Here is a 14,827-nt window from a genome sequence, read left to right as displayed (position 1 = left end):
GTCCTGCCTTGAGGCTGTTTCCTTACACTTTGCAGACTGACCCTGTTACATGTATTCTTGCACAATCGGCCATAAACTTTGGTGTATGCGCACTCCTTTTTTCATTTGTCTCTCCAATGCATGGTGGCTGTATTAAAGGCACCACCTCTTGTTTCTTTGTCTCTCCCCCTCCAATGGCGGCACTTATTGCTATTTACAACACATTCATTTTAATTGAAGCCAGTTAACTTAAAGGCGCTGCCACGCGCTTCTCGGTATTTACATCGCCGGCTCTAAATTTTTCCATCGCTCACCCCCACATTCATTTAAATTAATGGCAGCTACACCTAGGGACAGCATATGATACTGCACCCTTTCCCTGTGTCATGCACATCACAACATTAAATGTTGCAGGCTTTTTGCATCCACCATATTAGATGTATAAAAACGTTAATGTAAACATGTTGCTCCTGTTCACATTTCACATGCTTTACTTAATCTTTCATTCTCTGAGAGTTTGCTTTTTCAATAGCAGTATCCAAATATTAGCATTCCACTGCATCCAAAAAAACAAAAGTAAAAAAAAATGCCGTTTTCAACACCAATACCTCTAAATTTCACAAACATGAGACCTAATGCATTGCAAATGCTTGTACCATCTATTTAACCGCCTTGCCTCCCTTTGCATTTTTTAATCTTTTGCTGTTGGTCAAAGTCAGGTAAGGAAAATAAAGCGTTGGCTGTCAAAAATGAGTGTCGGTGGACCCCATTTGATCAAGCAGAGACTTCACATAAAAAAAATCTTGCAGTATATAAGCAGAAGACTGGGTTGCTTGGAAAAGTACTTGTACAGATGCATGTTCTGCACTAATCAGTTTCCTGCCAGTATCTCTCAGGACTTTTTAGGCAAAGTGTGCACTCACTGAAAAAAGACATGCGAGAAACCGGCAAATGACACTGTAAGTTTAACTTCACAAAAAGTAAAGGAATTTTGTGATATTTTAGTAAAAATACCCATTTTGCGAGGGCCCTATAAATAGCTAGTATGTGCTTCATTATTACACAGATTTCCAGAGGCCGTACCTCTTTGGTGGACTCCACGTATGTGATTTCTGTTAAGGAATGTACAAGTTGTTTAGATTGGTTGTCAGACCCCAGAGCACGTATGTATACTGTTGTCCCCTGGGGCCGGCCTCGTGACTAGCGGCGCTGTGCACAATGTGTGGCGCAGCACTGAAACAAATACTACCAGCACACTTGTGATCTCCTGGTGTGGAACTGAACTCTGCGGCTCAGCGCAATTATTTGTAGATCAGAGTCCCTTGACTACAGGACACTCCACATATCACCCGAGGCCGAGGTTGTCCTCAGCAACACCCGTCGCCAACAATGTTACATTTCACCTTCACCCCAAAAATACGAAACAGGTAAAAGACAGGCCACGTGAATAGACTTTTCTACAAACATTTTCAAAATTCCCAGTGAGCAAAAAAACAAAACAGAAAGAAACGAACTGCCCTTTCAGGCTAAATGATATGGGCCGCCTCAGACACAGGCAATTCTGGGCCAGGTCTCCAGTCTTTCAAGTCCATCACATAGTCTTGAAACTGCTGAGATGGAGTGGGGTTTCTCCGTAGGTTGTAACCGGACAGGCCACTTTGATGTCCATCCTGCACAGGGACAGACCTCTCTGTGTCTCCTTCCGCCGGAAACGGTGGCTGGCATGGCTAGTTCGGAATCTGCTGTGGACCACTGGGTTGCTTCAGGGTATTTCAGGCAGAGACTGTACGAGTTGGTCTCTTCATCATAGTCATCTGGGATTTCCAGCGGATGGCTCTCGAGTAGGAAAGAGTTGCCATGTATGGCTGGCCCTCAGGGGGTGTCCATGGATTTGTTTGGAACAGGCTACATTTTGGGGTCACAGGTAACTGTCTCTTGGCGCTAACACCATGGCTGCTTGGATTCTCACAACTTGCCATGGCTGACACTTGAAGGGGAGTCTGAATTTGCTCCCTGGGTGTCTGTCATTTACGATCACCCAATCTCCTACTCGGATGTCTGGTGTCTTGGCTTTGATATCCAGCAGCTTTGTTCTTTCTGTCGGGAGTGTGCTTGGCTGCTCAGAGCTAGGGTTGTCTCCCACATTGGGTGGTGCAGGATTGTGTCCTTGACCCTCCATCCAAAACAGAGAATACTGGGTGTTACACCTGCAGTGATGTTGGTTCAGGTGATAATCCCCCAGAACAGAAACATAACAATTGCCTTCTTGACACATTGCTGCTCTGGCTGGGCTAGGCAGATGGTCTTAGTGGCGATTCTCATGAGCCTCTCAACCTCTCTGTTGGCTTCGTGTTACCTTTGGTTCTTCAGGACAGGAGGAAACTCGTGAGGTGCTGACTGTTAAAAGTGGGTCTTTTGTACATCCGGAGCTCCCTATGAGGCCATGAGTTTCTCCAGCTTTGGAATTGTCTCTTCTGAGGAAGTGGTCCTCACTATCTCCACCTCCGTATACTTGGAGAAGTGTTGTTAATGACTGCTAATAGATGCCAGCCATTGGGCAGGCTGCCAAAATCTGTGTTAGCATGGTGCTATAGAACCTCCAGAATCTGTTCAATGACATGGGGGTGGGAGGTCTGGGAGCCCAGTGGCTTGGCATAGGTTTGTTTGTCGTACTATCTGTTCAACTCAGTCATCTGACCCGGGGATCCATGCTTTGCTCCGTAGTCTGTTTTTGGTTTGAAGACACCCATCTGCCATGACAGTGAGCTCATCCCGCATGTTGTACAAAAGACATTAGAGATTTTCGAACTTCTGCTGTCTTCTGGCCAAGTTCGGTGATGATGGCCCTCCAAGTTCCTGCCTGGGTCGCTGCTATGGCCTGTTGTATGTGGTCATCTGTCTTAGTGGCTTCTATGGTATTGGCTAAGGAGATTGGGCGTGGATGGAATTGTTCCGCGACCACCCTGACATATTCTTTCACATCAATAGCTTCTTGTTCTTCCTGGGGCATGGCTGGCCACGTGTGTCGGGACAGGTAGCCGGCAGAGTTTGTGGCACTGGGTTGATATTCCATAAAGAAGTGGCTCTTGTAGCTGGAGTATACACTTCTCGCTGCAGGTTGGTGGTTTTGATGATGACCCTTTGAAGAGTGGTATCAGGGTTTTTTGATCAGTGCTAACCTTAAACGGGTGACTGTAGTGGTAGATGTGAAAATGCTGACACCACCCGTGGATCACAGTGGCCTACTTTGAGATGTGGGGGTACTGCTGTTCCATCTGGGTCAGAGCGCGGCTGGTTTGGGCCATATTTCCACATTGCTGTTTTTGAGACAAGACTTCTCTCAGATCAATAGGACTGGTGACTACTGTCAGTTCAGTGCCTTTGTTTGGATCATAGTAGGCAAGTGTGGTGTTATCTGACAGTGCCTGCTTGGTGTCCTGAAAAGATTGCTCTTGCTCAGTGCCCCAGTGCCAGGGGGTCGATGCATTCATGAGGTCCTGCAGTGGTTGGCTGAATTGGGTGGGAATCGGCATGGATATGCTGCAGTAGGTGACCATGCTCAAAAAACATTTTACTCCATTGATGTTGGTGCTGATTGGATGTCTCAGACTCTGGCTGGGTCAGGGGTGACCCCGTTGGCAGAGAAGCGGTAACCAAAGAAACAGATCTCTTCCTTGAGAAATTCACATTTCTCTTTGTGCAGGGCAAGCTCACATTTCTGGAGGTGTTTGATTACCTCTCTCAGTTTGTGAATGTGTTCTTCCAGTGTGGGTGCATTGACGAGAATGTTGTTGCTGACATTTCCATTAACTCCCATTAGGCCAGATAGCACTCACCTGATAATGTCCTGGAACATGCTGATGGCACTGGATGCGTCGAAATTAAGACATTTGTACCTCCTCAACTCCAGGTTGGTAGAGAATTTCATCACATGAAGAGACTCCAGTGCTGGCAGAATCTAGTGATACCTGGACATCAGGTCCATCTTTAAAACCCACCAAGAGCCTGACAGTTCTCTTACAGTGTTACCCACAGTCGGGGTCATGTGTCTTTCTCCCTTTATGACTGTGTTTAGAAATTCTCATGTCAATGCATATGCAAACCTCTCCAGGTTGCTTTGGTTTGTGGGTCACTTTGATAGATGAGACGGCAGGGCAGGGTCCCTTCACTCTCTTAATTATGTGCAGGCTGACTACTTGGTCTTTGAGGCAGGCAGTGCTTTGGAGAAGGTGTTCAAATTTTCTGAGGAGAGTCCAATGCACTTGCACGGATCCCAAATGCGAACTGGACTAAACCCAGGCGTTCTGCCGTGTGGCAGGTAATGAGTATGTCGGCTCCATCTCTGGTGACATACACCTTTGCTTTCACAGACTGTCCTTCTTTCTGATCGTGGTGTTAAAGGCACCGGCAAGAGGGAGGCATGTTGCAGTGCCAAAGTGTACACTCTGGTGGCTGTGGGGCAAAGCGTTGGTAGAGATGCCATCTTCTGATGTAGGGCTAGCAGCAGTATGTTGATTGAAGCTCCTCTGTTCACGAGGGTCCTGAACGGTTGTCCCTCTATCATGACCTGGCAGCAGGGGCATAATGGGTGTGGCCAAGTGTTAGTTCTACTGCATGTATTACATATACATTCCCTTCTGAGGCATCGTCATCTATGTCATCATCATCATCATCTGCGAACACGGATTCCATTTCCACACAGTGGTTGCTTTCTTCTTGGGTCCTTTTGCCAGAGGCATCGATTGGCAGACTTTGGCGTAGTGGTTCATCTTCGTGTATGTGGGTCAATTACTCCGTTTCGCTATGCACTCTTTGTGTGTGGCATGGCATCACCACACCACTGGAAAGGTCTGTTGGTTTGAGGTGTCTTAGTGTGGTCACATTTGCCGCAGAGTGACAGGACTGTGGTGACTTGTTTGATTGGTTCCGACTTGATGGAATGTTCCAGGGTTGCTTCCATTTGGGTTGCCTGTGACTTGGACAGTTCTTTCTAACCACCTCATAGTGAGGATGTCTGCCTTCAACATGCAGGGAACTTGGAGTATCTGTTCTTGTAGCTTGGTAGAAGAGCATCCCCAAATGAACAATGCCCAGTTGTGCAAGCCAGCTTCCGAAGCCTGGCATAACACTCGTCCACATATTCTTCTGGTGCTTGGCAGGCTTGACAAAGTAGGAGGTGCTCATGCTTGCAAGGGGTTCAAAATAGGCCATCAGTGCCGCTTTGACCGTGGCAAAAGTAAAGGGCGGGCCAGCCTTGCCTACTTTTTTGGATAGGTACTGCATGATGGCCTCGCTTAGGTGAAGGAGCATAGGCCGGCACCTATCCGCTTCCAGTCCCACAGCAGTGAAATACATTTCAAGGCAATTGATCTAGATGCCCACTTTGCAGCTTGGGATAATAGGGCTTCAAAAACGATGAAAGACTCAATGGTGGGTATGGAAGTCATCTGTAGGGTCACCCAGCTGGATAGGGCCGCAGGGTGGTGAGGTGATGACTTGTTAGGAGGAAGCACTTGCCTGGATGGCCGATGGAGCAGGCTGTGTAGCGGTAGCGTCCACTTTGTCTGAAGCCTATGAGATCAAAGTGTTGGTGTGCTGCCCATGGGGCAACCAGCATATGGGGCCGTGATACTGGACTAGGTCAGGACTGTGTGAGTCCAAGTGTCTGTTAACAGGAGGCACGTAATGCAGCTTGATGGGCGTGAAGGTCCGCCACTGCCAGCAGCATAGGCCCAGAAGTAGGCCTCGCCCCCAGCATTGTCCAGCTCACTGCGTGGCGCAGGAGCAAAGCACCTTGGGTGGTGCTCAGGCAGGAGCACTGCCCGGAGCTCCTGGGTAGCTGGTCCATAAATTGTCCTTAGCTAGCACGTGGTGCAGGGGAGGTGAGTAATGGGCATGGCTGTAGAGTAGGCTGCTGACAGGCTGATCTGCCTGAATCAGGAGGGCAGCACAACACCATACCCTTTGGCTGTCAGAGAACTTGAGGTGGTGAGAGAAGCTGTGATCCTGCATGTGGAGTGATCTGGCACTGCAGGCGGATGATGCAAGGGTTCCTCTCCTCATCGCCAGTGATACTGATGTGCCCCGTGACTGGCCTTGTGACTCGACCATGATGCAGCATTATGCACGGTGTCAGGTGCAGCTGACATAAATACAGACACCACACTCATGGTTGTTGGGTGCAGAACTGAACCCCGTGGCTTTACCAATTTATTCATAGAACGGGGTCCCGTGACTCTCCACATATCACCTGAGGCCGGGGGTGCTTGCTGCCAGGGCTGGCTTTAGCGCTGGTAGTGCCGTTTGGGACAATCTTCTTTGGCGCCCACCCACCACATGACCACCTCCTCGGATTCCCTCACTACCACCCGCCAAGTGTGCCCCTCAGCTCTCCATAGCCTCCTTTCACATAGAGTCATTTGTTTTAAAACGCTTGTAAATACTAGCTTTACAAATCCACTCAGCTATCCACATAAAATATAGTCCTGTTCTTTGCAGCAGGCATATTAACTCTCTACGCACCTTTATGGTAAGTTAAGGCTGAAGCTAGACAAAACTACCATCTCTCTCCCTAGCAGGAACATTAATCACAAGAGTTATTTTGGCATTTGAATTGCTTCCTGAAGGCTGGACGTATAAGGAATTTTCCAGCAGGTGCTTTTAAATCACGAGTTTCATAAGTTGATTGCTAAACACTGCACCCCCCTGAGGTTAGCGCCCCCAATCCAGGTCAGCTTCCGGTGCAGTTGCACCGCTCACACCGCCCTGCGTGCTGCAATACCCCTTGGCCAACACTGTTACAGTGTGCACCAGAAAGGCCCACAGACTGTGTGTTCAACCGGCGTATTACTGCAAGGCTACATTTCTGTTAACAGGTATGAGCACAGCTTTCTTGTAGAATAATGCTGATGTAATAATAGGTATTGTAACACATATATAGTAGGTGTTGGTACAGATTTATGCTGGGAAGTCAGAGTGGGTGTCCCAGGGACAGCACAGGGGCCGTGAGTTTGAAAGAATTATGCATTGCTGGTTCCTTGTGATGAAGGTGGAAGGTGGTGCGTTGTGTTGATTATGTGCATGTGTGGATAACGGGCAGGATGGCATGACTGCAGAGTGCTATATATTTATGCTCAGGTGGCTCATGGCGGAGCAGGATTGCATTTCAAGGAACCATATCTGGTTGCATTGGGTTGTTTGATTCCATCCTTCTGTCACGAGAATAAGGAGCGGATGGGGCACTGCTCAATTGGTAAAATAATGAGTGCTGGTGCTCAAAGCACTGCTCAGAAGCCTCCTGCTAGTGCTCTTAGCTGTCATTGCACCGAATGCCAAGGCTGCATAGTCCTAAGTACACCTCACGCCTATTTAATTCACTGCCAGACACTCCCTGCAACTTTATCTCTCTTTCTTGCAGGCTCTTGCTTCTTTCTTGGTCACAGTCTTTTTCTTCCTCCTTTGTTTCTGTTTGTGTGTTTTTCCCTTGTTTGCTCTTGGTCAATATCTGATGAGGAGAAATAAGTGTTGGTCCCCAAAAATGTGTGCCGGTGGCTCCCACCGACAACCATCTGCTCAAATTAAGCACTAGGCTGAGGATTGGGGGCAGTGGTCGAAGTGGGGGGATCTTTAGGGCATAACGTGCCCATAGTTTTTTAATTAAAAAAAAAAAACAGTTCCCCTAACATTTGTGAAAATATAGCCATCCCATTGACGTTAATTTCAACAGCTGAAATGCTTCAGCTGGAGTGTAACCAGAGATTCTCTTGTGCTGTATAACCGAGGGAGGAGTATACAGCTAAACAAGTCTTCTTGACAGGGTGTTTGCTTGCCTGAAAGAAATGTAAATGTGCACAACTGGTTAATCTGCAAATGTAAAGGCTGCTTGAAAACTGATATAGACTTTAATTGATGGACTCACTTGAAGCTTTCTATGACACACATTTATTTTTTGAGAAGTATTGTAAGGGAGCTACCTACTAAGCTGAAAAGTATGTTCTTTTAAAAACAAAAAAATTGATCGTTTAGAAACCCTTATTATCTTAAACCTTTTTGGTGCATTTTGTAACAGCCTGTCTTATACTATGTGTAATGCAAGTTTAATATAATGACTTAAATGTTCACAGTGCTTTCTGTCATGGAGTGGGATCTTGTAGCACTAACCATGCACAAGTCAGTATTCTCCACTGCACCAACCAGGATTCAATTCTGTGGCTCTCTGGTGCAGCGCATTAACTAACAGAGGGTTCATAATGTATGTTAGTGCATTTCCAACTGATTAACATTACTTTTATTTAATTTTTATTTAAGCTGTGCATTATTATGTATGTAGTTACGTTATTTTCTATGTAGTTACCGGAAGGATTTTGGTTTTGGCCATGTCTTTGACCACTCCCCCACTCATTTACCTCACCACCTTGTGCAGCCTCACAGTTCCCATACTTTTTTTAATGCACTTCGACCACTGATGTGGAGGTCTACTCGATAGAAGCCTGAAATGGAGCCTCCCCCAAGACGACATATCTCTCTAAGTTTTGTTTGATCGTTTCCCCCTGGTTGTATATCCCTGCCTCAAGTTCACTTTTGGGGCTGCAGTTGTTTACCTCATACCTCATAATCTACATTTCCCATTTTCTATCCCTTTCCTTTGCATGGAACTCGCATGTCAGAGGTGGGGTTACCCTCTCCCACATCTGTTGTCCTCTGGAGGTGGGGTAAGGTCTTTATAGGCAGATCTATTAAGTTTCCTACATTTTCATTCTCTCTGTCTCCCTAACCTTCTCTTGCTCCCCATCCTTCTCTTGCTCCCCATCCTTGATAAGACAAATACTAATTTGTGATATTACACTAAATAGATTGAATGGATTATTATTATTATCCATGGGTAAATTATTTTATGGTGCATTCCACGTTTAGTGAATTACCACAGCGAAGCGCTCACGTTTGTTGAGTTTACAGATTACAATGTCTCTGTGAACTTGTCTTACAGTATTCGCCTATCAACTGTGCCTCTTCCCTCGTGGCAGCATCATGTGACATACGTGGCTCCTAGCTCTCTAAAGTGTTTGGGGTTCCAAAGATTTTGGCATCTCAGACATAGAGTAGGGACTAAAAGATGCATTATGGGGGCCTAATTATGTTTTTTTCCTCTTTCTCTGCCTCTGAGTCGCTTTGCCTTCATGGAATACTCTACATCAATTTGCAATAGACGGTGCAACATCGGGTGCTTCCGTGAAAATCACTGAACTGCAAATGCAGTCTCCAAGAAAATCTCACTCTGGAGGGGGTCTGAATCTTTCTGTTCTCTGGGTACCTCGGGACACAAAGAGGCGCAAAGCCATGGGGGAAGGAATGTGAGCAGAAGAAAGACGACGAGGGAGATTAGAGTAAAAATGCAAAAGAAATAAAGCAACAGGAATAAATGGAAGCAAAGTAAAACTAGAGATGGAAAGGATGAAACGAAAGTGGGGAAAAAAGAAAGAGGCAGAGAGGTGGGACAGAAACGTAGCATTCATTATACAAGCATTAGAAAGAAGAAATGGCAAGAAATAGGATTAGGGATGTGCCCCCCTCCCCTCAGGGAGGAGGCACAAAGAGGGTGTAGCCACCCTCCAGGACAGTAGCCATTGGCTACTGCCCTTCTGACCTAAACACTCCCCTAAATCTAGTGTTTAGGGGCAACCCTGAGCCCAGGAAATCAGATTCCTGCAACCTGAAACAAGAAGGACTGCTGACCTGAAAGCCCTGCAGAGACGACGGAGACGACAACTGCTTTGGCCCCAGCCCTACCAGCCTGTCTCCAGACTCAAAGAACCTGCACAGCAACGCATCCGACAGGGACCAGCGACCTCTGAAGCCTCAGAGGACTGCCCTGAACCAAAGGACCAAGAAACTCCAGTGAACAGCGGCTCTGTTCAAAAACAGCAGCAACTTTGCAACTTTCTTGCAATTTTTAAAGACCTCACTCTTCCCGCTGGAAGCGTGAGACTTCACCCTCTGCATCCAACGCCCCCGGCTCGAGCTCCAGAGAACCAACACTACAGGGAGGACTCCCAGGCGACTGCGACCTCGTGAGTAACCCGAGACGACCCCCCTGAACCTCCACAGCGACGCATGCAGAGAGAATCCAGAGGCTCCACCTGACCGCGGCTGCCTGTAACAAGGAACCTGACGCCTGGACCAAGCATTGCACCCACAGCCACCCGGACCAGAAGGAACCGAACTCCAGTGCAAGAGTGACCCTCAGGCGACCCTCTGCCTAGCCCAGTCAGTTTCTGGCCTGAAAAGCCCCCCTTTGCCCTGCCTGCACCGCTAGAGTGACCCCTGGGTCCCTCCATTGATTCCTATTCAAACCTGACGCTTGCTTTGCACACTGCACCCGGCCGCCCCTGTGCGCTGAGGGTGTGTTTTGTGTGCCTACTTGTGTCCCCCCCAGTGCTCTACAAAACCCCCCTGGTCTGCCCTCCGAAGATGCAGGTACTTACCTGTTGGCAGACTGGAACCGGAGCACCCCTGCCCTCCTTAGGCGCCTATGTGTTTTTGGGCCCTCCTTTGACCTCTGCACCTGACCGGCTCTGTGTTGCTGGTGCGGTGACTTTGGGGTTGCCTTGAACCCCCAACGGTGGGCTGCCTATGCCCAGGAACTTGAATTTGTAAGTGCCTTACTTACCTGAAAAACTAACCAATACTTACCTCCCCCAGGAACTGTTGATTTTTGCAGTGTGTCCACTTTTAAAATAGCTTATTGGCATTTTAACTAAAACTGTGTATGTTACTGCTCTAATTCAAAGTTCCTTACTTACCTATGTGGAGTACCTTGCATTTTATGTATTTACTTCAAATCTTGAATCTTGTGGTTCTAAAAAAAATTAAGAAAATATATTTTTCTATATAAAAACTATTGTCCTGGAATAAAGTATTTGAGTGTGTGTTCCTCATTTCTTGCCTGTGTGTGTACAACAAATGCTTAACACTACCCTCTGATAAGCCTACTGCTCGACCACACTAACACAAAATAGAGCATTAGAATTATCTAATTTTGCCACTATCAACCTCTAAGGGGAACCCTTGGACTCTGTGCACACTATCTCTTACTTTGAGATAGTATGTAGAGAGCCAACTTCCTACAAGGTCTATCTCATAGGTTAAAAAAGGAGTGAAGTACTTTAGCAGATTAATGCAGAGATTGGTGTATACCTTGCACATCACAGTCTCTAATTATGGGGAGGAGGTTCGTGGACATAACAAGTCAGCTGTAGAAGTTTGGTCTGTAGTGTTAACTGGCAGATTCAGATCACTTCTAACCTTACTCAGGAGAAGGCGGCATGATGAAAGACCTTCTCCGGATACCATTCTGATGACTCCTGACAATATACGAGTAATGTGAGAAATAATATGCCAAAGCATTTGCAGGGTTTCAGCTCCAGGAAGAAGAAAATGAAGTAAAAGAAGCGCACCACCGACTCAAAAAAATAAAAAGCAGAGGTGAGAAAAATGTTCTAAACAAAAGTAAACAAGCCAAGAGATGGCTGTAAAAATTAGCAAACATGAAACAGAAAGAACTCTAGAATAGAAACAAGGAAATGTAAGGCAACGAGGCATAGAGTGTGTCGGAGTTCCCACAGCATTGCAACACACCCCTTAGCTAATTGCTTGCCTTAAACAGGGAATTCCCACACGCCCTCCTTTTGCTGACCCTGAAATCGAAACCATGGTATGGCCTTGGCAGAACTCATGGGCAGCCCTTTTTGGTGGGGGCAGGACTATCTCCATCCTCCAAGGGTTGCCTTTTTCCACAGGTCCTCACTTGGGTACCAGTACAACTGGTTAACCCATGGACTGTAGAAGAGCACAATAACATCAAGGTCCATCATTTAGCCCCTTCTGCCTCACTGCATTCTTGGACCTTATCTAACATCCTGTAAGTCTTGCTGTTCACAGACGACTGTCTCTAGTGTCTATGCCGTGGAGACAGATAGTAGGTAACTTTAGGGTCAATGTTAAGATGGTGGGCAAAGTGTTCCTCTAAGACTGCCTTTCATTTTGCCTGTTGGGCAGCAGTTGGATCTGAGGATAGTTGCACTCCTTCTACTGAGCCATTCATCTTTCCTGCTTGTAGTCCTGTCCTCCTGAAACACTTCTGTGACTTACAGAACAGACATCAGGCATTCTTTGCTTATATAGGTGCTAAATATATTCATATGGAATGCCTGATGGGGATCCATGTTTGCACCTATGGCTAAAAATGGTTGAAATCGGACATTTTCAAAGGCTTCTAGGGCATACTTCTCGCAATTAAGAGCCCTAAGAAAAACAGACTTAACTATCCATTCCTCGTTAGACTCTTGATTGCCAGTAAGCAAAACCTTCTTATTACATACTTTTCCCAAAGGTGCTAAAATTAGTCTATCCACACTCAGCAACAGACATGGATTATGCCACTGATGTAGGTAATCATGCACAAATAACAAGTCCAAGGAAATCAATATTAATGACATGCTTGCACCTAAAGAAATCCCAGAAGAAACGTCGGCAAGCCAATAGCCTTAGATTTTGTAAAGTGTGTGCATCAAAGGCACACGACACAGTGAATCTATCACACATAACTGTAGGGACAAATGCGAGGACAACCATACTTCCAGTCTTCATGTTGGCTGGTGTGATTTATTTTGTAGCTGCTCTCAAACGGATGAATGACCTTTGGTCTTTTGCAAATAATAAGATTAAACTTGTCAGTTCTTTTAATCTGCTTACTTATTATTCATTTTATTTCTGTGTGTTTACGTTTCAAAGCAGACAGTAGTCTATAACCATTCCCTCAATGCCATGTGTCATTAGGAACATGGGTTATTGGTCAGACACTGTATTACAGGATTTATGATATATGATTTAAACTTGATAGAGCAGCCTTTCTCCTGTTGGATCTCTTGGCGCTAGAACACAAAACATGCACAATCAATGTTGTTCACTATAAAGACACATTTTCTTTTTAACAGTGTTGCCATTGAAAACATAGATTGCATCCTTGTGTTTAGTAGGCGAAAATAAATGTCTAAACCCCCAACCTATCTTTTTTCTAGAGACCTCCCGGATTTATTAGAAGATGCCTCAAGATTTACAGTAGCCCACGTATGTTGTTAAAAGTAGGCGATAGGTGTTTCTGGCAGCAGGTACTGCTAGTGATGTCACCAACAATTCGTCCAATCACAAGACGACTTTTGAGCTCATTCATATCCTAAGGAATGCTGTGCCCCACTATGTTCATTGTGCATGTCCAGCTGATAGCATGGAACATAATATACACAGACGGGTGCAACCAGTCAGAGCATTATATATGCACCTCAAATGTCTAGGAAATATTCACACCCGAGCAATGGCGGCGATAACGAGGCTTTCGAGGTGCGCAGGTGAAACGTCTGCTCGTTAGTGTCGAGTACTGACAGGGTATTTTTTTTAGTTAAGCTGAAAATCATTCCTCTGAGGCCTAGAAGTACATAAGCAGGAAAACCTTATTAGCGGTCTGAAAGGAGCTGCTCTCAGCACAGCCCCTTCATTAAAGCTGCCCTCTCGGGGAACCATGCATTGCAAATATCTATGCTAGCGGCTGATACGTTTAGAGTTCTACCTGCCTTTTCATCTTCTGATAGGGAAAATCTGAATAATTATTTTCCATCTAATTTGCTTCAAGCTTTTAATGTGTGTAAACCACACTACAAATTTTATGAAAGGATGGTTCACAAATACAGAATTTTCCTGTGTTGTCATCTCTTCTTCACTCTTTCCACTAACACTGTTACCTGATCTGGCGATTGCTTCCTCCCTTTTAAAACCCAATTCTGTCTCGAGCTCACCATCTTCACTGGCACCACAGTCTAACTGGTAATGTATTTTGTCATATAAACAGCAAAACTATTTGGATATATTCCCTTTTCATTACTCGGATTGTACAAAAAGATAATTTAATTAGTTTTCATGGGAAACTCGCCAACTACAGTTTAATCCCTCTTTGCGTCTTCGCTTTTTTCTCTGTGAGATTCTAGAAAGGTAGTTTCATAGAGCTGGCAACTCTCGCATAGTATTGACTTCTCTTGCCACCCGATTAGCATATGTGCACACTCCGATCATTATTTCCAATTATTTTGTAAAGTTTTTCTTTATTCCAGTTTTCCAGTTCCATATTATGACCTTACTGGAAGTGGACACCACTCTCTCTCTATATTGAATTTATTGATTTTTGGACTTGTTCTCTTCTGATGTTAAGCACAAAATAGCTCAAAATCCTTGCGGTGTCTCTTCTCACAGTCCGGTATAGCAGTCTCTTAGCTTGCCCAGACTTTCCCAAAACCCTATTCCAGAAGCCGTTTATAGTTAGACAAGCATAAACAACATGATTAAAACGTTTTAGCCCCACATTTCCTACATCACTCTATTCATACAGCTGGGATTCCTTGTTCGGCCTTACATGGTACCTGTAAACAATCAGTAACATTTTAAGCAATAATTAAATTGTAACTATACCCACAAATCTTCACCATTCAAATTAAATTGTTGTGAACTCCCAAGTCAGATTCCATTTTGAAAATTTTAAGTTAGTATGTCTACCTTTGGTCCACATTCAGCTTGTCAATATCTATGTCTACCTTTGGTCCACATTCAGCTTGTCAATATCTTTTGCAGAACTTGTGAAAGTGTAATTTTCATGTAAACCCTGATTTGTCATTACACTGTGTCACACAAATCTGACACAAACTCTTACATTTGTACATCTCAAGGTTAAATGGTAGATATGTAAAGTACACATGTAGTCCAAGATGACATATTTTCATAACTGGTTTAGACCGGTTGCATCTTG

At 45.3% G+C, this 14,827-nt stretch overlaps 1 protein-coding gene across 1 annotated transcript in view; it reads left to right on the top strand.

Annotated features, from left to right (window-relative positions):
- Positions 1-14,827, top strand: part of KCNH2 (potassium voltage-gated channel subfamily H member 2) — a 1,485,214-nt gene that overhangs the window by 48,746 nt on the left and 1,421,641 nt on the right. The window lies entirely within an intron of this gene.

This window comes from Pleurodeles waltl, chromosome 10 (genome assembly GCF_031143425.1).
Source record: "Pleurodeles waltl isolate 20211129_DDA chromosome 10, aPleWal1.hap1.20221129, whole genome shotgun sequence".
Lineage (NCBI taxonomy): Eukaryota > Metazoa > Chordata > Amphibia > Caudata > Salamandridae > Pleurodeles > Pleurodeles waltl.
The sequence above is the reverse complement of the archived record's forward strand: the minus strand, read 5'-3'. Positions and strand labels throughout refer to the sequence as shown.